General features: G+C 39.2%; 1 protein-coding gene and 1 non-coding gene across 2 annotated transcripts in view; both read left to right on the top strand.

Moving 5' to 3' along the window:
• The window catches only part of TMEM178B (transmembrane protein 178B), a 410,227-nt gene that overhangs the window by 20,296 nt on the left and 371,227 nt on the right, over positions 1-18,704 (top strand). The window lies entirely within an intron of this gene.
• Positions 13,689-13,791, top strand: LOC111762737 (small nucleolar RNA U13). The gene has a single exon (XR_002795776.1). It is a non-coding gene; the product is annotated as a small nucleolar RNA U13 (small nucleolar RNA).

The following is an 18,704-nucleotide window of genomic DNA, read 5'->3' on the forward strand; positions in this document are numbered from 1 at the left end:
ACAAAGCCTCAGGAAACCCGAGTCTTTGAATGACAGCAAACAGTGGTTTCCCACCTCTTTCTGGCCAAATGGACTTTAGTGAGCAAGAAATAAATTTCCTAATTATGATACTGAGATTAAAGGGTTTATATGTCATAGTAACTAGTGTTTCATGATTTATGCTTGTATGGAATAATTTAATGCATAATTTTTCAACTCCAGTATGAAAACCTATATTTCAGGTATCATTAAGATGATGTATAAACTGTCTTCATTGAGGTTAGCACAATAAACACTAGATCTTTCTTCCAATGTAACGTGGTTTCAATGTAATGTGGTTTCATTCATTTATATGTTCTATATGCTTATATACCAGTATTTGAGGAAATAAAGGATCAGTTCAGTAAATTTTTCTCTAAAATTTGAACAATTGTCAAAGATCTCTTAACTTAACCTTGATTATTATTTTGAATTTGAGCAGAATCAAATCATCTTGAGCCTCTTTTTGTCTAGTAACAACCCTGGGATCTGTCCACGGTCCTGAAACCTAATCTTTTCATCATGTGTTGAATTTACAACCTTCTCCTTCAAACCTCATTACTGGTGTGACATTATTTCTTCTTATAGAAATTATCCCTCAGATAGTTACTTTTCTCCTTCAACAACCAGCTTTTTTTTTTTTTTTTTTTTTTTTTTTAAATCCCGGCTTTCCAAAATGTTCTATTCTGATTCATGACATTCCCAAAAGAAGACAGGCATATACATGTTCCCTTCCCAACAGTGTGAATCCCTGTGACTCTTTCCAAGTTAGAAAATATCTCTCCATCATATTTCACCTTATCACCTCTTTCTCACTCACTTGGAGTTAGCATCTGTGCTACTTGAAAGTTTTGTATTGAAAATTTTTTTCCAATACTAATTGGAGAATGTTCTTCTAAACCTATCCACTCCTACAAGTTTAAATACAGACCTGTTCTCTTAAAGGGCGTAAAGTTTTAAATCCAAGGTTTATCAGAACACAAAATATTTTTATCAGAGTACCAATTAAATTTTAAAACACATATGTGTAAAGTGTTTTGTCTAAGCTATTCTTTTAATAATCTTTACTAGAGTGCAAGTAGTTAAGAGTGTAGACCCTTAACTATACTGCCTCCAAATCCTAGCTTCTTTGTTTACTATTCATGTGACCCTGTGCAAGTTACTTAATCTTTCAAACCTCAGTTTCCTAATCTGTAAAATGTGGTAATTTATCTTATAGAGCTACGGTGACAACTGAATGAGTTATCACAAGTAAAGTACCTGAAAAAGTTTATGGCACATAATAAGTAGTGGCTGTTATTATTATTTTCAAAACTCATAAGAAAATAGAATAGATTGAGCAGGATCATGCATATGTAGGACAATTGCCAAAAAGGATATTTATTGCCAGAAGAGCATAATGGGCAGCCATGTACCCAAAAGTTTCCAGGTCTGTAATTTCTTTTCAGCTGTCTCTACTTTTCAGATGAAGTTTGACATTTTAATAATCTGTCTTTGGACCCATCTTGGCTACTGTAAGTTCTTTTTTTAAAAAAATAAGTTATTTATTTACAAAATTTTAAAAGGACCTCTTCAAAACAAAAACCCCACACAAAACTCTTCTAACTTTGCTAAAGCCTGTTTGATGATACGTCATCATCCATGCCAAAACTTGGACTTAGGCAGCTGTGAATTTTGTCTTTGGAGACAAAATTCTCCTTTCTCAGAATCTTTTCCTTCCTTGATAGAATTCTTTTTCTGTCAATTAAAACATTTCTTTACCTACTTTCCTATCATAGATCTTCTTCTCAGGAAAACATAATTGAGCAAATCCTTTCTTTTCTTTTTTTTAAAATTTATTTTTCTCCCCATCCCCCCACTTGTCTGCTCTGTCTGTCCATTTGCTGTGTCTTCTTCTGTGTCTGCTTGTATTCCTGTCAGTGGCACCAGGAATCTGTGTCTCTTTTTGTTGCGGCATCTTGCTGTGTCAGCTCTCCATGTGTGCTGTGCCATTCCTGGGCAGGCTGCACTTTATTTCACATGGGGCAGCTCTCCTTATGGGATCCACTCCTTGCACGTGGGGCTCCCCTATGTGGGGGACACCCCTGAGTGGCACAGCACTCCTTGCATGCATCAGCACTGCGTGTGGGCCAGCTCACCACATGGGTCAGAAGACCCTGGGTTTGAACCCTGGATCTTCCATGTGGTAGGTGGAAGCTCTATCAGTTGAGCCAAATCCACTTCTCAAAATCCTTTATTTTCAGTTGTAGGTGACCAATAAGACTCAATGCCTTGGCCCTTCCTAGAGGAGCTTACAACAGATATGGAGACTAAAGTATAAGCTGAGGGAATATATTTCCTTTTTTAAAAAAAATATTTCTCCCTCTGCCCTCCCCCCCTTGTCTCCTCTCTGTGTCCATTTGCTGTGCATTCTTTTCTGTCTGCTTGTCTTCTCTTTAGGCGGCACTGGGAACCGATCCTGGGACCTTCCGGAGTGGAAGAGAGGTGCTTAATCTCTTGCACCACTTCAACTCCCTGGTCTGCTGCGTCTCTTATTATCTTTCCTCTGTGTCTCTTTTTGTTACATTATCTTGCTGTGCCACCTCTCTGCTCAGGCCAGCTTGCTATGTAGGCCAGCACCCTACATGGGACAGCAGTCCTGCATGGGCCAGCTCTCCACGTGGGCCAGCCCTCTGCTTGGGCCTGCTCACCTCATGGGCCAGCTTGCCTTTACCCAGAGGGCCCAGGAATCTAGCCCTGGACTTCCCAAATGGTAGATGGGAGTCCAATCTCTTGAGCCATGTGTACTTGCCAGGAATATATTTCTAATGTGATATTTAAGCTATTAAATGGATGAGTATTTTGTGACCACAGATTTCTTTCTAACATTATAAATATTTACCTTTTCCACTTTCTTACATGTCTTGTTCTGATTAAGAGTTTAAACATTAATTCATTCAGACTTGAATTGCTTGATTGCTCAATGGACTTAACTGTGGCTAGTAATTTATTGCTAAAGAACCATAAGCTAAGGCTTCCTCAAAAGGGATGCAGATCTGAGTAGCGCTCCCACACTCAGCAATGTTCTACTCTCTAGACTGGGTACAGGAGCTTGAATTGCACTGTTGTGGGTCTATAGCAAATCACAGTTTCAAATGTATCAATTGCATTCCTGTGTTATTCTTCTTAGTCACAGATATTGATTACATTTAATTGAAAAATCACTGGCTAGCTTTGATTCCTGTGCTGAATTTGACTCTTATTTTCAGCTCTGCCATTTAATCTGGCATCACTGCCCCCTTTGGAACTTTCATCTGTGAAATAAAAATGATTTTTCTTAATTCAGGCAGCAATCATAATCACCTGGGAAGCTTAAAATTTGCAGATTCTCAGAACCAACTCTATACCTTCTAATTCAGTATGCTTGGTGTGGGCCAGTGGGTTTTGTTAAAAGGCTGTTTTGGAAATCACAGATGAGTTCATCCTCAGGGTCCTTTGAATGTTTTGATTGAGCAGTCATTTTTCTCCCTGAAAATGAAAGTCATTTTTCTCATTCTCTCTTTTTGAGAAATATGAGCTATAGCTATGCCAGCATTTTGAATATATAGAAGAGAGATAGATGAAATAGATAGAAGGCTGGAGTTTGTGATGAGAGAGAAGAAAACTGGTAGGCTTTCCAGACATTCCAGAGTCAATCTGATTCCCTGCTCACCATGTGGTTCTGTTATTTTAATAAACATGCATTTTCAGAAGCTCCAAAACCCCTATTGTTTTAGTTTCTGTACTGCCAAAGCAATTACTATGCAGTGGGTTGTCTTAAGCAATGGGAATTTATTGGCTGATGGTTTTGGGGTTTGGAGAAGTTCAAAGTCAAGATGCCATCAAGGCAATGCTTTCTCCCAGAAGACTGTGGCTTTCTGGGACTGGCTGCTGGCAGTCCTTCGTCCCTGACCTTTCTGTCACATGGCAATGCACATAGTGGCCTCTCCTTTTTCTTCTGGTTCTGTTGACTCTTAACTTCTGGCTGCTTGCTCTGGCTTTCTCTCTCTCAGTGACCTTCCCTGTAAGGCCTTCTGTAGTAGGATTAAAACCCATCCTGGGAAGCAGAATTGGCTCAACTGATAGAGTGTCTACCACATGGGAGGTCCAGGGTTCAAACCCAGGGCCTCCTGACCCGTGTGGTAAGCTGGCCCATGCGCAGTGCTGATGCACGCAAGGAGTGCCATGCCATGCAGGGGTGTCCCCTGCATAGGGGAGCCCCATGTGCAAGGACTGTGCCCCGTAAGGAGAACTGCCCCACGTGAAAAAAGTGTGGCCTGCCCAGGAGTGGTGCCGTACACACGGAGAGCTGACACAGCAAGATGCTGGAACTAAAAGATACACAGATTCCCGGTGCTGCTGACAAGAACGCAAGCAGACACAGAAGAACACACAGCGAATGGACAGAGAGAACAGATGGCGGGTGGGGGGGACGGGGAGAGAGAAATAAGTAAAAAATAAAATCTTTAAAACAAAAACCGAAAACCAAAAAAAAACCCCATCCTGATTCAGCTGGGCCACAACTTAACTGAAGTAACCTCATCAAAATTTCCTATTTACAATGGTTCATACCCATAGGTAATGGATTAAGTTTAAGAACATGTTTTTATGGGGTATATATCTCCAAACCACCACACCTATATTCTAACATAAATACAAAAGTATACTCAACCAAATATAAATTATTTTTTAGACTATTCACTCTGAAGCTCTTCTGTATACACATAAATAAGGGCTGGCAGGTGTTTGCCTGCACGTATACATATATACATAGTACATGACAATAAGCTGATTTTCTTGTGTGACTCATAAAGGAATGCTAAAGATTACTCTATAAAAGTATTCCAAATGTGTTTTGAGCAATGGAAAAATTATATAGATCCCAAAGGTAAAGACTTTGAAGTGCTTTGAGGAACACTCAACTGAATGTATACCTTTTGGTGTTTGTTTAAACAATCAGACAACCTGGTTACTTTATATACAGCCTCTGACCTAAATGCTCTCAAAGCTCTTATTTCATTCCATGGATCTTTGGAAAGGAGACAAAATTAATTCTCAAAGGCTTGTTTTGAGTTTCTAAGTTGTTAAAATAATACTTTCAGATACATTCTTTGGAATGTTAGGTATGTCACCAAATTCTAAGTCTGTAGCCTGCACATCTGGAAAAAAATATTAGCTCTTTTGAGTCTAATTTGGATTTGGCAAAAGTTACTCCAAATCTGTTGCCTCTTGTCTAGTTCTTGATTGATTAATTAATGAATGCAATAAAGTATTTCACACAGTCTTTCTGTTTTTTCCTTTAAACTTGAAAAATTGGAGTAATAGGTTTTTACCTCTTTCTGTCTTTTTGCTCGTGTTCATGTGGTAAACATTGATTTCTTCATCTACAAACCTCACTGCTGATTGAAGAGCCTTAGTTGAAATGGTTGAAGTGATTAACTCCTGTTTTCTCTTGTACTGGGAGAAATCCCCATGTAGCTTGGGGCATAGGGTGCGTTAGTTACTCTGAGATGGTTCTGGTGGTTTAGAAGCTGCCATCATAGTAACAAGCCAGAAACAGACTTGATGGTGCCTTAGTACTTCTTTCTAATTTGTTTGGTGACAGCAGCTGGAGACACTGATGGGTGACAGCTATCTAGAAATAAAATTTATGTAGTGTGTTCTGGTACAACTGACTCTAATAAGTAGCAAATATTTTTGTTGTGATGGAGTTTACTTTTAATGAACACATTACTAAAATTACATTCCCAGTGTACAGAGAGCTGAAGCCCTGCTCTTTCTGAGTTAGTTAGTACAAAGCAATAATCTGAATATGGAGAGCCATAGGATCCTTGTCATTACCCCCTATTTTTCTTCTTTACATTCTTGGATAGTGTGTGTGTGTATGTATACACGGTATGCTTGCTTATATGTTTGGGTGAGTTTTAGTTTTTAAAGTAGGTTTGATTGGGATATTTGAGGTGAGAATCAGTGAAAAAGAGGGAGGGCCATTGAATAGTAATTGCTACTTGATGGCAGAACTAAAGCACTGTGAAGAGGTTAGCAACCCCTTTTTATTGCCTGCAATGCAGAGATTTTGTAATTAGTAGTTTCATTAGAGAGTGTGAATGACTATTAAATGGTTCAGCCAAACAAAGCATTCATTGTATTGGAAAATTTACTGTAATCAGATAGAAAAGTACTGTTTTTGTGAATCATTTGTCAGGACATGGAAATAGTTACACTATCTGGAATCCTTCTCTTATTAATGAGGGGCTTTTACTCATAGGCACTGAAATATATAGGACCCTTTTCAAATGTGGTCATTTTGATAGAGGCTCTATTTATGTTTATCATTCATGTGTCTCCATTATGGGGTTCCCTCGACTATTGGTGCAAAGTATATTTTATTTTATTTTATTCCATTGACAGGGGTTGGTGTTCAACATATTTCTTGGGAGTTGGGGCAGTTGTGTTTGGCAGTTGTGTTGCCTGTTACAGATTTAATTTTGTGAGCTCTCCTACACTGCTGCTATAAGGCCAACAGAAACGTGCTAGATTCTAAGCATATGCAGGTTTCCTGGCATGGAAAATGCTTATGGGGGTTTGCCCACACACCAACTGTCTCTGTTTAGGAGTAGCTCTCCCTATTTTTTTAAAACCAGATTCACACTTTGTTAATCCAGAGGGGTACAGTGTATTTTAATCAAAGCCTAAGGCAGCTTTGCGGCTATATTATTTATAACCTCTATCATATTTGTACAGTGTTTTTCAGGCATAAACCACTTTCACTTATCACAGGTCCTTTGGTTTTCTAAGCTTTCTGTGAGGTAGGCAGGGTGGATGATATGGTCCCATTTTACAGATGAAAAAGTTGAAGCATATGAAATTAAATAAAATGTCTTCTGTTAAGTAGCCAAAGTGGGGTTGGGCAGGTCTCTGGACTTTCAAGACTTTCTCCACTAAGCCTGCCACTCTCACTGCTCTCCCAAGGCCTGCGCTCCAAGGAACAATTGAATCTAGGAGCCCAAAGATACCCAGGATAGCACTTCGTGTCATTTGGGGTTTTCCTTTACTTCTATATCCATGATTTTCCTGCTTTCTAGTTTCTGTTCAAGTATGGAGAAAAAAAAAATTATTGTTCAATAGGTGGTGACAACTCATCTTTTCTGAGGACACCTAAGGGTGGAGAAGAGCAGTCTAGACCTCTTTGGATCACAGTTGTGTAGACTTTGAGGGTTGAAGAGGGTGCAGGAAAAGAGGAGATGGTGGTGGATACAGATTGTTAGTTGTGATTGTAAAGTATTAAAACCAATGTGCTTTATGGCTTGCAACTTCCTCATTAGAAGTTAAAATTCAAGTACCTTTAGAATCTTGATTAATACAAGGATCACCTTTTTCAGTGTCGATTGCTTCTTTCCCTTTGCTTTGATTGTAGCACATGTTGTAGTACATTATAATCTAGTTACGTGTCTGTTCACTTTACCTGATAGTGAGTTCTTTGAGGGCAGGCACTGTAGCTCATTTGTCTCTTTGTCTCCATTTTCTCTCACACTCCCTGGCATATAGTAGGTACTCATTAAATGCTGGTTGAATAAGTGAGTGAATTTTTAACACTGGGCTCGGTTGGAGGATGAGTGCTGTTGCTTGGCTTTCACACAGTTTTAGGAACAAAATTTGACCTGGAAGAAATATGTTTTTGTGCAATAAGGTGTGTTGTTTGAATTCGTACCATGTAATATTGTTCTATTTATTTACTAACAGCATTTCTGACAGATTTCCTTTGAAAATTTATTGGCAGATTTTACTAAAACTGTGCTAGTGCTGGAATTATGGGTTTTCCCTGGTAAGCTTTTATTGCAAAGGAAAACAAGGTTGATTGGATTCTGGGTCCTTTATGGAATCAATTCCTTGGCATAATCACTATGGAGAGAAGAGTGCCTTCACTTGGTACAGCTTCACTTGGCAAATAGAAAGTATTTCCTGTTCCTTCCCAAACCCCCTCTCCCCCAGCACAACCGAGAACCCATTCATTCATTTTTAGAGCTCTTGCTATCAGTGTTTTAGTTGAATCTGAGCCAGGTCATAAATGTTATCAGTTTTTAGTGTGAAACGAACAGGTGTCCCTTCCACCCTCCACTGGCCTCCTAAGATGCTGGTGCCCCTCGGGCAGTTGCAAAGCCCTTACCTTACTTGGAGACTCATAGGAAGTGGGCTGTTCTGGCTGTTGCAGTAGGGGTGAAGGGTCCTTTGTTTTCACCTAGTATTTCATGCACAGTGACCTGTTGAAGGCTGATTTCTGCAATGCCTTCCTCTGCCATTGGACTATCGGTGCAGAGTAGTCCAAAAGCAGAAAAATTCCTCCTTAAGCTCAAGGAGAGTTTAGTGGATATTATTAGGGGACAGTATTGAAAAACAAAGCCAGGATCCGTTCCAGGTCTAAAAACGCAATAGAATTTTCAGAATTTTATTCTCTGTCTACCAGCTGCTCTACTTCTGCTGTCTCTGTAGTCATCAGCGACTTCCATTCCTTCCTACCTTCTCCTCCATCACCACTGAATTGCATCTATTACTAATTGGCTGAAAGACAGAGCTCTTCATGGGCTGCAAGGACAGTGGCACCGAAAGAGAGCCAGAAGGCTGATTTAAACCCACAGCACCGAATTATTCCCACTCCAGTGTGGCCTTTCATCCAAAAAATAAGGCAGAAGGAAGAAGGAGGAGAAAGAGGGTTGCTAAGAATAGGAACCAGGGTGGGGAAGGGAAGGGCTAACTGCCTAAGCTTTAGTTGTCTGAGTGCTCCACTGCAAGAATTCATCTAAAGAACTAATCTAAAAGATGGCACAATTTATTTCTTTTGCTTTATTTAGCTACAATTGGAAATGCCCATTAATATACTTTTATATTAAAAAATACTCTTTTCTCAATGACTCTCATCAGTTGTAATGACTTCTAACATAGAAGAATGCAAAAGACTATTAGAGGGAAAACATAAAATGTGACATGTAGCTGTTCTGAATAGTCTAAAAGAAAGTGTTTGGTCATTAGAAAACTATGGAAACAAGACCAAAAATTTACACAGAATTCAATTAATTAAAAAAGGATCTGTTAGGGTTGTCCAGAACAAAATTGTGAAATAGGTGGCCTTGTATTTATGTTTCCATTGGGATTTGCATTCCTCATAGTTGTTTAGTAGTTTGAGAGTATCCTTTCATTCTCAAACTGGGGTTCCATACTCCTTAGGGAGGATGTGGAGCCACAGGGCAAATGTGACACAAATTTAGGTATGTGAATTTTACTTCAAGATTTTTTGGGAAAAATCAAATAGCTGAAGTGGTAAATAATTTAACCTTTTTATATTAAAACATGTGTAAGTATTATGCAGAAGAATGTAAAATGTATATATTGCTTTTAAAGCTAAAACATGAAACATTCAGGAAATTCAGGGTTTTGGTGGGCCTTTCACACTTCTCACTCACCCTACAAGTTCAGTCATTTACCCTTTGGGTAGGTTGGTGGGTTGGTAATAATGTTTCAGAAATATTTAAACTCTCTCCAAGAAACCAGGTATTTTGGGCTAGCTATGGCTTAGCCCACTTTCCAAAGTAGCGACCAGATACTTTGATAAACATAATTGTGCAAATATGCTAATAAATGCTAACTTGTTAGTAGAACACTTCCATTCTTCTTTATCTTCACCATCTTCACTCCCAGATAAAAGTGTTTTAATTTTAGCCATTTAGTAATAATGCCTCTCATTTAATGTATTCCCTATATACATGTCTGTTGTGTATTTACAGTGTATAAAACACTCTTCTAGGCACATGAAGTACACGATTCTACAATTGAATTCAGAGACAAAAATCAGAATAAGTAAATTATACAGTATGTTCAAAGCCGACAAGTGTTTTGGGAAAAAAATGGAACAAGGTAAAGAATATAAAGAATGTAGAGCTGGGGCACTGGTTTACAATTTAAAATAGGCTGGACAGGGTAGAACTCACTGAGAAGGTAACATTTGAATAAAGACTTAAAGGAGGTGAAAGACTGACTTACAGGCTTCTGGGGAAGGAAGGGGAAGAGGGAGAAAGCAGCCTGTGCAAAATCTCTAATGCTAGAGATTATGCCAGGCCTTTTTGAGCTGGGAAGACAGTGGAATGGAGTGAGTGAGGGGCAGAACAGTAAGAAATATGTTTAGATGTGTTCATGTAGGGCCATTTTAAGGACTTTGGCTTTTCCTCTGAGTTGGGAAGCCAATGGATGATTTTGAGCAGCCCAGTGATGTAATATGCTTTATGCTTTTAAAGGATCTTTCTGGTTGCTGTGTTGACAACAGACGGTAGTGGGAAGAGGGTAAAGATTAATCAACAGGCTCTTATCACAATCTGGGTAGAAATGATGGCGGCTTGGGCCAAAGTATAGGTGGTGAGAAGTGGTTGGATTCTGGAGCTATTTAAAATGTCTCCTGGGAAGTGGACTTGGCCCAATGGATAGGGCATCCACCTACCACATGGGAGGTCTGCGGTTCAAACCCCGGGCCTCCTTGACCCCGTGTGGAGCTGGCCCATGTGCAGTGCTGATGCGCACAAGGAGTGCCATGCCAGGCAGGGGTGTCCCCCGCATAGGGTAGCCCCATGAGCAAGGAGTACACCAGTAAGGAGAGCTGCCCAGTGCAGAAGAAAGTGCAGCCTGCCCAGGAATGGCGCCACACACAAGGAGAGCTGCCACAACAAGATGATGCAAGAAAAAGAAACACAGATTCCTGGTGCCATTGATAAGGATAGAAGGGATCACAGACGAACACAGCAAATGGACACAAAGAGCAGACAATGGGGGCGGGGGGGGAGGGAGAGAAATAAATAAATAAATAAATAAATAAATCTTTAAAATGTCTCCTGTCATCAGTGAACAGGATTCACTGATAGATTTGATGATGTGAGGGTGTATGAGAATCTGAGTCAGGTCAGATGGACTCAGATATGACTACACAGTTTCTGCATGAGCAAGGATGAAGTTGCCATCAACCAAGATAGGGAGCAAAATGGTTAGAGCAGGTTTTGGAGAGATCAGAGCTTTGGTTTGTGGCATAAGTTGAAGATGTCTATTAGGTATAAAAGAGTAGGTACTTGGACATATGTGCAATCTGAAATGGAGGTATACGTTTTTTTTAGGAGGTACCAGGAATTGAATCTAGGACCTCATACATGGGAAGCAGGCACTCAACCACTTGAGCTACATCTGCTCCCCTGGAGATATAAATTTAAGAGTTGTCAGCACTGATGGTATTTAAAACTGTGATTAGATGAACTCATCAGGAGAGTGAGTGAGAGATTACAGGTCTAAGGACTGAGGCTGGGATTACTACAACATAAAAAGATCCTAGAGAAGAAAAGCAATAGTGAAGTAGGTGGAGAGGGAGCAGTCAGTGATATCCTGGAGTTTGTGGTATCTTAGAAGCCAAGTTAACAAAGTGCTCCAATGGGGAGGAAATGTTCATGTGTGTCAAATTCTCCTGGTAGATCACATTTGAGATTTGACCTTTGGATTTGGCAATTTGGAAGTCAGTAGTGGTAGTTGTGGTGCAGCAGCAAAACCCTGATTAGAGTAGGATCATGAAAGAATGGAAGGAGAAATAGTAGAGACAGTGAGTATAGAGAACTCTTTTAAGGTGATTTGTCATAAATTAGCTAGAGTGAGAAGGAGGTCCAAGAGAGTTTTTTCTTTTTTTTTCAACAGTGAAGTTTTTAAAAAAATAGCTTTTGAGGATTTCTGTAATTCAGACGTCATCCTAGTGCACAGCTGTTTTACTTTGGTATTTTAGAAAGTTGCATTTAACAGGAGAGGGTTTTTCTCTTGAAGATAGGAGGCTAGCATACTTGAGGAATCATCCAATAGAGAAGGAACATTTGATGATGTGGGAGAAAGAGGGAAGAATTCTTAGAAAGATGTCATTTGAACAGGCACAAATGACATGGAATGTAGTATATCAGCAGTTCATCCCTAGTAACAGGAGGGAAGGCAGAGAGTGTGAATTAGGTGCTGGTTGATGGACAGATGTGGAAATTCTATCAATTACATTAATTCTCAGGGTGGCAGGAAGCAGAATCATCACCTGAGAGTGAGGAAGAGTAGGCAGATGATGGAGGGGTAAAGAGGGAGGAAAAGGTGTGAAATAATTGCCTAGGGGTATGAGTGAGAAATTCTCATGATCTAGGTGACATCAAGGTCACTTTGGGCCTATGGTGTTGAGTTCAACATGAAATCAGTTTGGCATGATTGTGTGTTTTTCTCTGGCAGCTTTCTGCTGTATAGGTGATGGCATGGTGAAGGCTGAGAGTTGGAATTAACCAGGACTTTTCTGGATAGATATGAGGAAGTGACAGAAGGGCATGGGATTGGAAGGTGTAGGCAAATGAGTGATATAATGGTTGGCCATGGAATCCAAGTTGAGACACGGAGGGTTAGGTGATGGATCAAGGGATTGTAAGGCTTGGTGAGGTCATAAGATTGTTGGAGCCCACTTAATAGAAGGAGTAAGCTGGAAAGTTGAGGGGTAGTAGACAAAGGGTGTGATGCATGAAATTATGATCATGGAGGAGTTATAATTATTGGTAATAGCAAAGGCTTTGAAAGCTAATCTCTTATTCTAGGGCAGTTTTCAAAGCCCTGTATTCCTTTCCTTCACTACACTTACTTCAATTTGTAATTTTGCATTTATTAGTGTGATTGCTTCTTTTGCTAGACTATTAGCATAATAAGGGCAGGGCTATTGGCACCCATTCCCTAATCTCATGATAGCCCCCTGTGGGTTCCAGCCCCCGGCTAGTGTCTGGTAAGAGAAAGGGACATAATAATACTCTTCCCAAGAATAGGGGTATGCACAACTGATCACTGACCACAGCTTTTGATTAGCAAATTCAGATTGCTGGGTCCTGGCTCTGAGGGCAGCTATTGTTTCAACCTGCCATGGACAAAGGCAGCAGCAGCCATTGTTTCAACTCTCCTTGGTCAAGGATGGAGATGGTGGGGATTTAAAGACACAGGGCTTCCTGAAGGCTGCGGGGGTGGAGTGGGGTGGTGGGGGGAAGTTAGCTGAAGGCTACATTTGCTGGGCAGGCCAGGAAAGCTCAGCTTTGAAGAGTCATGGGGGAAGTTTTTGGTGCCTTTTCTGACCCTTCCACAGGGCATTTTGGAGCCAATATGTGCCCCCTTCTGGCCCTATTTTGAGTAGGAAAGACTAAATAGAGAAAGTGTTCCCCTGGGATGACCATTCCCCCAGAATTTGCCCTCCAGGCAAAAGCAGCATGAGACAATGAAAGGACTGTAAAAAATTATAGAGGCAGACAGTCTGGACAGTCTGGGACAATGGCCTGCTGGCTTCAGATACTTGTAAGAGAGAAGTTTGTCCCTTGGGAAACAGGGGACAATCAAATTCCTGTAAATAGGGGAACTCCAAAACAACCAACAAGCAAAGTTTCAGGACAAGACAGAGGACCTGTAGAACAGGGAAAACCCAGACAGTGTATTTGCCTTGGGCAGACCTTCTTGATGGGAGGGCTGAAACTCAAGAAAATCTCTGTCTTATCACCAGCTGGTTACAAAACCAAGAAATAGACACCACTAGATAGTATATCCCAGAGTTAACATTTTACTCTGTTAAAATGTACATTGTGATCCTTTTGTGGTTCATAGGCATGATGAATGGGTGTTCCCGTGCTTGTGTGAGGTGTGCCTTCCTTCAGTCTTTTACAACATTGGCACATTACCCATCTGGTGTGAAAAAAAAGTACAGTATACAGCAAAAGAGTACAAGATAAAGAAACAAGAAATGATGGACCATCTAAAGGAAGAGGATAAAAATACAGAAAACAACAACAAAGAAGACAAGAATGTGGACATACTGAACAGAGCCTTTAAAGAATGATATAAAAAATAAAGTGCTTAAGGAGATGAAGAGAAAGAACTATAGGATATCAGGAAAACAATAAATGGGTAATATGAAAGTCTAAGTAAAGAGAAACATTTAAAAAAGGACGAAATAGAAATACTGGAGTTGAAGATCACAATAACTGAAATGAAAAAAATGCCCAGGAGGATTTTAAAAGCAGATTGGAACTGGCAGAAGAAAGAGTCAGTGAACTTGAAGACAAGACACTTGGAAAAAAAGAAAAAAGAAAAAAGAAAAAAAAAAAAAAGAAGAAAAGTAATGATAATATAACCTGAAAGTTTTTTTAAACCATTCCTATCTAATTTTTTTCCTTTGCTGTGATATTTTTGTATAACCCCATACAACAATATATAAACTGTAGTCAACTCAGTAAAGGATATAGAACATAAAAAAGTAATGCTAATCTGTCTTTGGACATGTACTGTCCAATGATATAAATGGTAACAAGTACAAAAAAATGGTGGGGAGACAGAGGGTATAGGAAAAGTATATGGTCATGCTATATTGAAGTTAAGTTTATATCAAATTAAATATAATTGTTATATATTTGGTATGTTAAATTTTAACTCTATGGTTACCACAAGGAAAACAGATGAAAAATTATCCAGATAGAAATGAGAAGGCACTCAATATGGTACAATACGAAAAAGCAAATAAATATTAAAGTAGGCTTTAGTGGAACTTAGGGACAAAAAAAGTATATGACTCACAAAGGTTAAATAGCAAAATGGCAGAAGAATGAGTGTTCTTATTATCAGTAGTAACTTTAAATGTAAAATGTATTAAACTCTCCAGTCAAAAGGCAGATATTGGCAGAATGGGTAAAAAAGCATGATCCAACTACATGCTGTCTGCAATAGACTGACCTTAAATTCAAAGATACAAGTAGGTTGATGGTGAAAGGATGGAAAATATATACCCTGGAAGTAGTAACCGAAAGAGCTGGAGTGGCTATAATAATAATCGAATAAAATAGACTTTAAGTAAAACACAGTTATGAGGGGCAAAGATGGCCATGACATATTGATAAAGGGGACAATTCAACAGCAAGATGTAACAATTATAAATATATATGCACCTAATAGCAGAGCCCCCAAATATGTGAAGCAAATACTGACAGATTTGCAGGGAGAAATTGATGGTTCTACATTAATAGTAGAGACTTAAATACACCACTTGCAATAATGGATAGAACATCTAGTCAGAAGATCAGTAAGGAAATACAGGACTTGAAAACATCCTAAACCAGCTAGGACCTGGCAGACATATATTGAATACTGCACCCAACAAAAATAGAATACACATTCTTCTTGCATGCACATGGATCATTCTGCAGGATAGACTGTCTGTTGGGTCACAAAACAAGTATCAATAAATTTAAAAATATTGAAATCATACAATGGATATTCTCTGACCACAGTGGAAGGAAACTATGTATCAAAAACAGGGGAAGAGGGAAGCGGACTTGGCCCAGTGGTTAGGGCGTCCGTCTACCACATTGGAGGTCCGCGGTTCAAACCCCGGGCCTCCTTGACCCGTGTGGAGCTGGCCCACGCGCAGTGCTGATGTGCGCAAAGAGTGCCGTGCCACGCAGGGGTGTCCCCCGCGTAGGGGAGCCCCACGCGCAAGGAGTGCGCCAGTAAGGAGAGCCGCCCAGCGTGAAAGAAAGTGCAGCCTGCCCAGGAATGGTGCCGCCCACACTTCCTGTGCAGAAGACAACAGAAGCGGACAAAGAAACAAGACGCAGCAAATAGACACAGAGAACAGACAACCGGGGGAGGGGGGAATTAAATAAATAAATAAATATTTAAAAAACAAAACAAAACAAACAGGGGAAGAAAAGGAAAATTCCCAAAGAAAGTACTCATAATCAATGGTTTAAAGAAGAAATCAGAAGCAAAATTAGAGGTGAATGAAAATGAAAACAGAACATACCAAAACTTATGGGATGCAGTGTAGGCATTGCTTAGAAGGAAATTTATAGCTAAATTTTGGTGAATTTTTAACGTAGGGAAGCGGATTTGGCCCAATGGATAGGGCATCTGCCTACCACGTGGGAGGTCCAAGGTTCAAACCCAGGGCCTCCTGACCCATGTGATGAGCTGGCCCACATGCAGTGCTGATGTGTGCAAGGAGTGCTGTGCCATGCAGGGGTGTCCCCTGCATAGGGGAGCCCCACGTGCAAGGAGTGCGCCCCGTAAGGAGAGCTGCCCAGTGTGAAAAAAGTGCAACCTGCCCAGGGATGGCACCGCACATGGAGAGCTGATGCAGCAAGATGACGCAACAAAAAAAATGAGACACAGATTCCCTGGTGCCGCTGACAAGAATCCAAGCGGACACAGAAGAACACACAGTGAATGGACAAAGAGAGCAGACAATTGGGGGGTGGGCGGGGAAGGGGAGAGAAATAAATAAAAAACAAATCCTAAAAAAATTTTGTTAAACATAAATACTTATGTTAAAAAAGAAGAAAGACTTCAAATCAGAGACCTAACTTCAGAAATGGAAGAACTAAAGAAAAAACAAAACAACCCCACAAACAAACAAAAAACAAACTAAAACAAGCAAAAGAAAGGAAATAACAAAAGATTAGAATGGAGATAAATGGAATAGAAAGCAAAACAAAACAAAAAACCAATATAGAGAATCAACAACACCAAAAGTTGGCTCTCTAAAAAGATCAACAAAATCAACAAATCTTTAGCTAGACAGACAAAAGAAAAAAAAAAAAAGAGTGGATACAAATAACTAAAATCTGAAATGATTAGAGACCTTACTCCTGATACTGCAGAAATAAAAAGACCTATAAGAAGATACTATGAACAAATGTATGCTAATAAATTAGATAACCTGGATGAAATGGACAAATTCTTAGAAACACACAAACTACCTATGTTAATTCAAAAAGAAATAGAAGAGCTCAACAAACAAATTACTAGTCAAGAGATTGAAACATTAGTCATAAACCTCCCAACAAAGAAAAGCCCAGGACCAGATGGCTTCATAGGGGAATTCTACCAAACAGTCCAAGAAGACATAATTCCAGTTCTGCTCAAACTATTCTAAAAAATTGAAGAGGAAGGAACACTCCCTAATCATTCTGTGAGGCCAACAATACACTCATATAAAAACTGGATGAAGACATCACAAGGAAAAAAAAACTACAGACCATTATCTCATATGAATATAGATGCAAAAATCATCAACGAATATTAGAAAACCAAATCCAACAGCATATTTAAAGGATTATACACTATGACCAAGTGGGATTTATCCTTGCTATGCAAGGTTAAACACAAGAAAATCAGTTAATATAATACATCATATTAACATAAAGGAGAAAAGCTACATGATCATTTCAAGTAATACAGAAAAGACATTTGACAAAATCCAGCATTCTTTCTTGACACAAACACTTAGAACACTAGGAATAAAAAGAAACTTCTGCAACATGATAAAGGGCATATATGAAAATCCTGCAGTAAACATCCTACTTAATGGTGAAAGATCTCTTGTTCCTCTAAATCAGGAATAAGACAAGGATGTCCACAATGGAATTCATCATTATCCTGGAAGCTCTTGCCAGAGCAATTCTGCAAGAAAAAGAAAAAAAGGCATCCAAATCAGAAAGGAAGAAGTAAAAATTTCCCAAAGCTCCTAGAGCTAATAAATGAATTCAGCAAATTGTTGGGTAGAAGATCAACTCCCTAAAATCAGTAGTGTTTCTATACACAAGCAATGAATAATTGGAAGAAGGAATCAAGAAGAAAATTCCATTCACAATAATAACTAAAAGAATCAAATATCTAGGAATAAATCTAACCAAGGATGTAAAGGCCTTGTACACAGAAAACTATGAAACATTGCTAAAGAGAAATTAAGGAAGTCCTAAATAAATGGAAGGATAATCTGTGCTCGTTGATTAGAAGACTACATATTATTGAGATGTCTATACTACCCAAAGCAATTTATAGATCCAATGCAATCACAATAAAAATTCTAACAACCTTTGCAGAAATGGAAAAGTCAATCATCAAATTTATATCATCAAATTTATAAAGGCCCTGAGTAGCTGAAGCCATGTTGAAAGAGCAGAATGAAGTTGGAGGACTCACACGTCCCAATCTTAAAACTTATTTCAAAGCCGCAGTGATCAAAACAGCATGGAACTCATATAAGTTCAGACATACAAATCAATGGAATAGAATTAAGAGCTCAGAAATCAACCCTCTCATTTATGGCCAACTGATTTTTGACAAGGTGGCAAAGACCACACAATTGGGAAAGAATAGTCTGTTCAACAAATGGTGCTAAGAAAACTGGATCTCCATTTGTAAAGGACGCCGTCTACCTCTCACCATATAAAAAAATCCAGTCAAAATGGATCAACGACTTTATATAAGAGTAAGAACTATCAAACTCCTAGAAGAAAACAGGGAAGTTTCTTCAGGATCTTACGTTAGGCAATGGTTTCTTAGACTCTGTACCCAAAGCACAAGCAACAAAAGAAAATAAAATAGATAAATGGGACCTCATCAAAATAGAAAAACTTTTGGTCCTCAAAAGACTTTGTCATGAAAGTAAAAAGGCAACATACAGAACTGGAGAAAATATTTGGAAACTGGAATATCTTATACAGGATTAATATCCATTATATATAAAGAAATCCTTCAACTACAACAAAAAGTCAAACAACCCCGTAAAAATGGGCAAAAGGCTTGAGCAGTCTTGTTCAAGTTTA

This window comes from Dasypus novemcinctus, chromosome 5 (assembly GCF_030445035.2).
Source record: "Dasypus novemcinctus isolate mDasNov1 chromosome 5, mDasNov1.1.hap2, whole genome shotgun sequence".
NCBI lineage: Eukaryota > Metazoa > Chordata > Mammalia > Cingulata > Dasypodidae > Dasypus > Dasypus novemcinctus.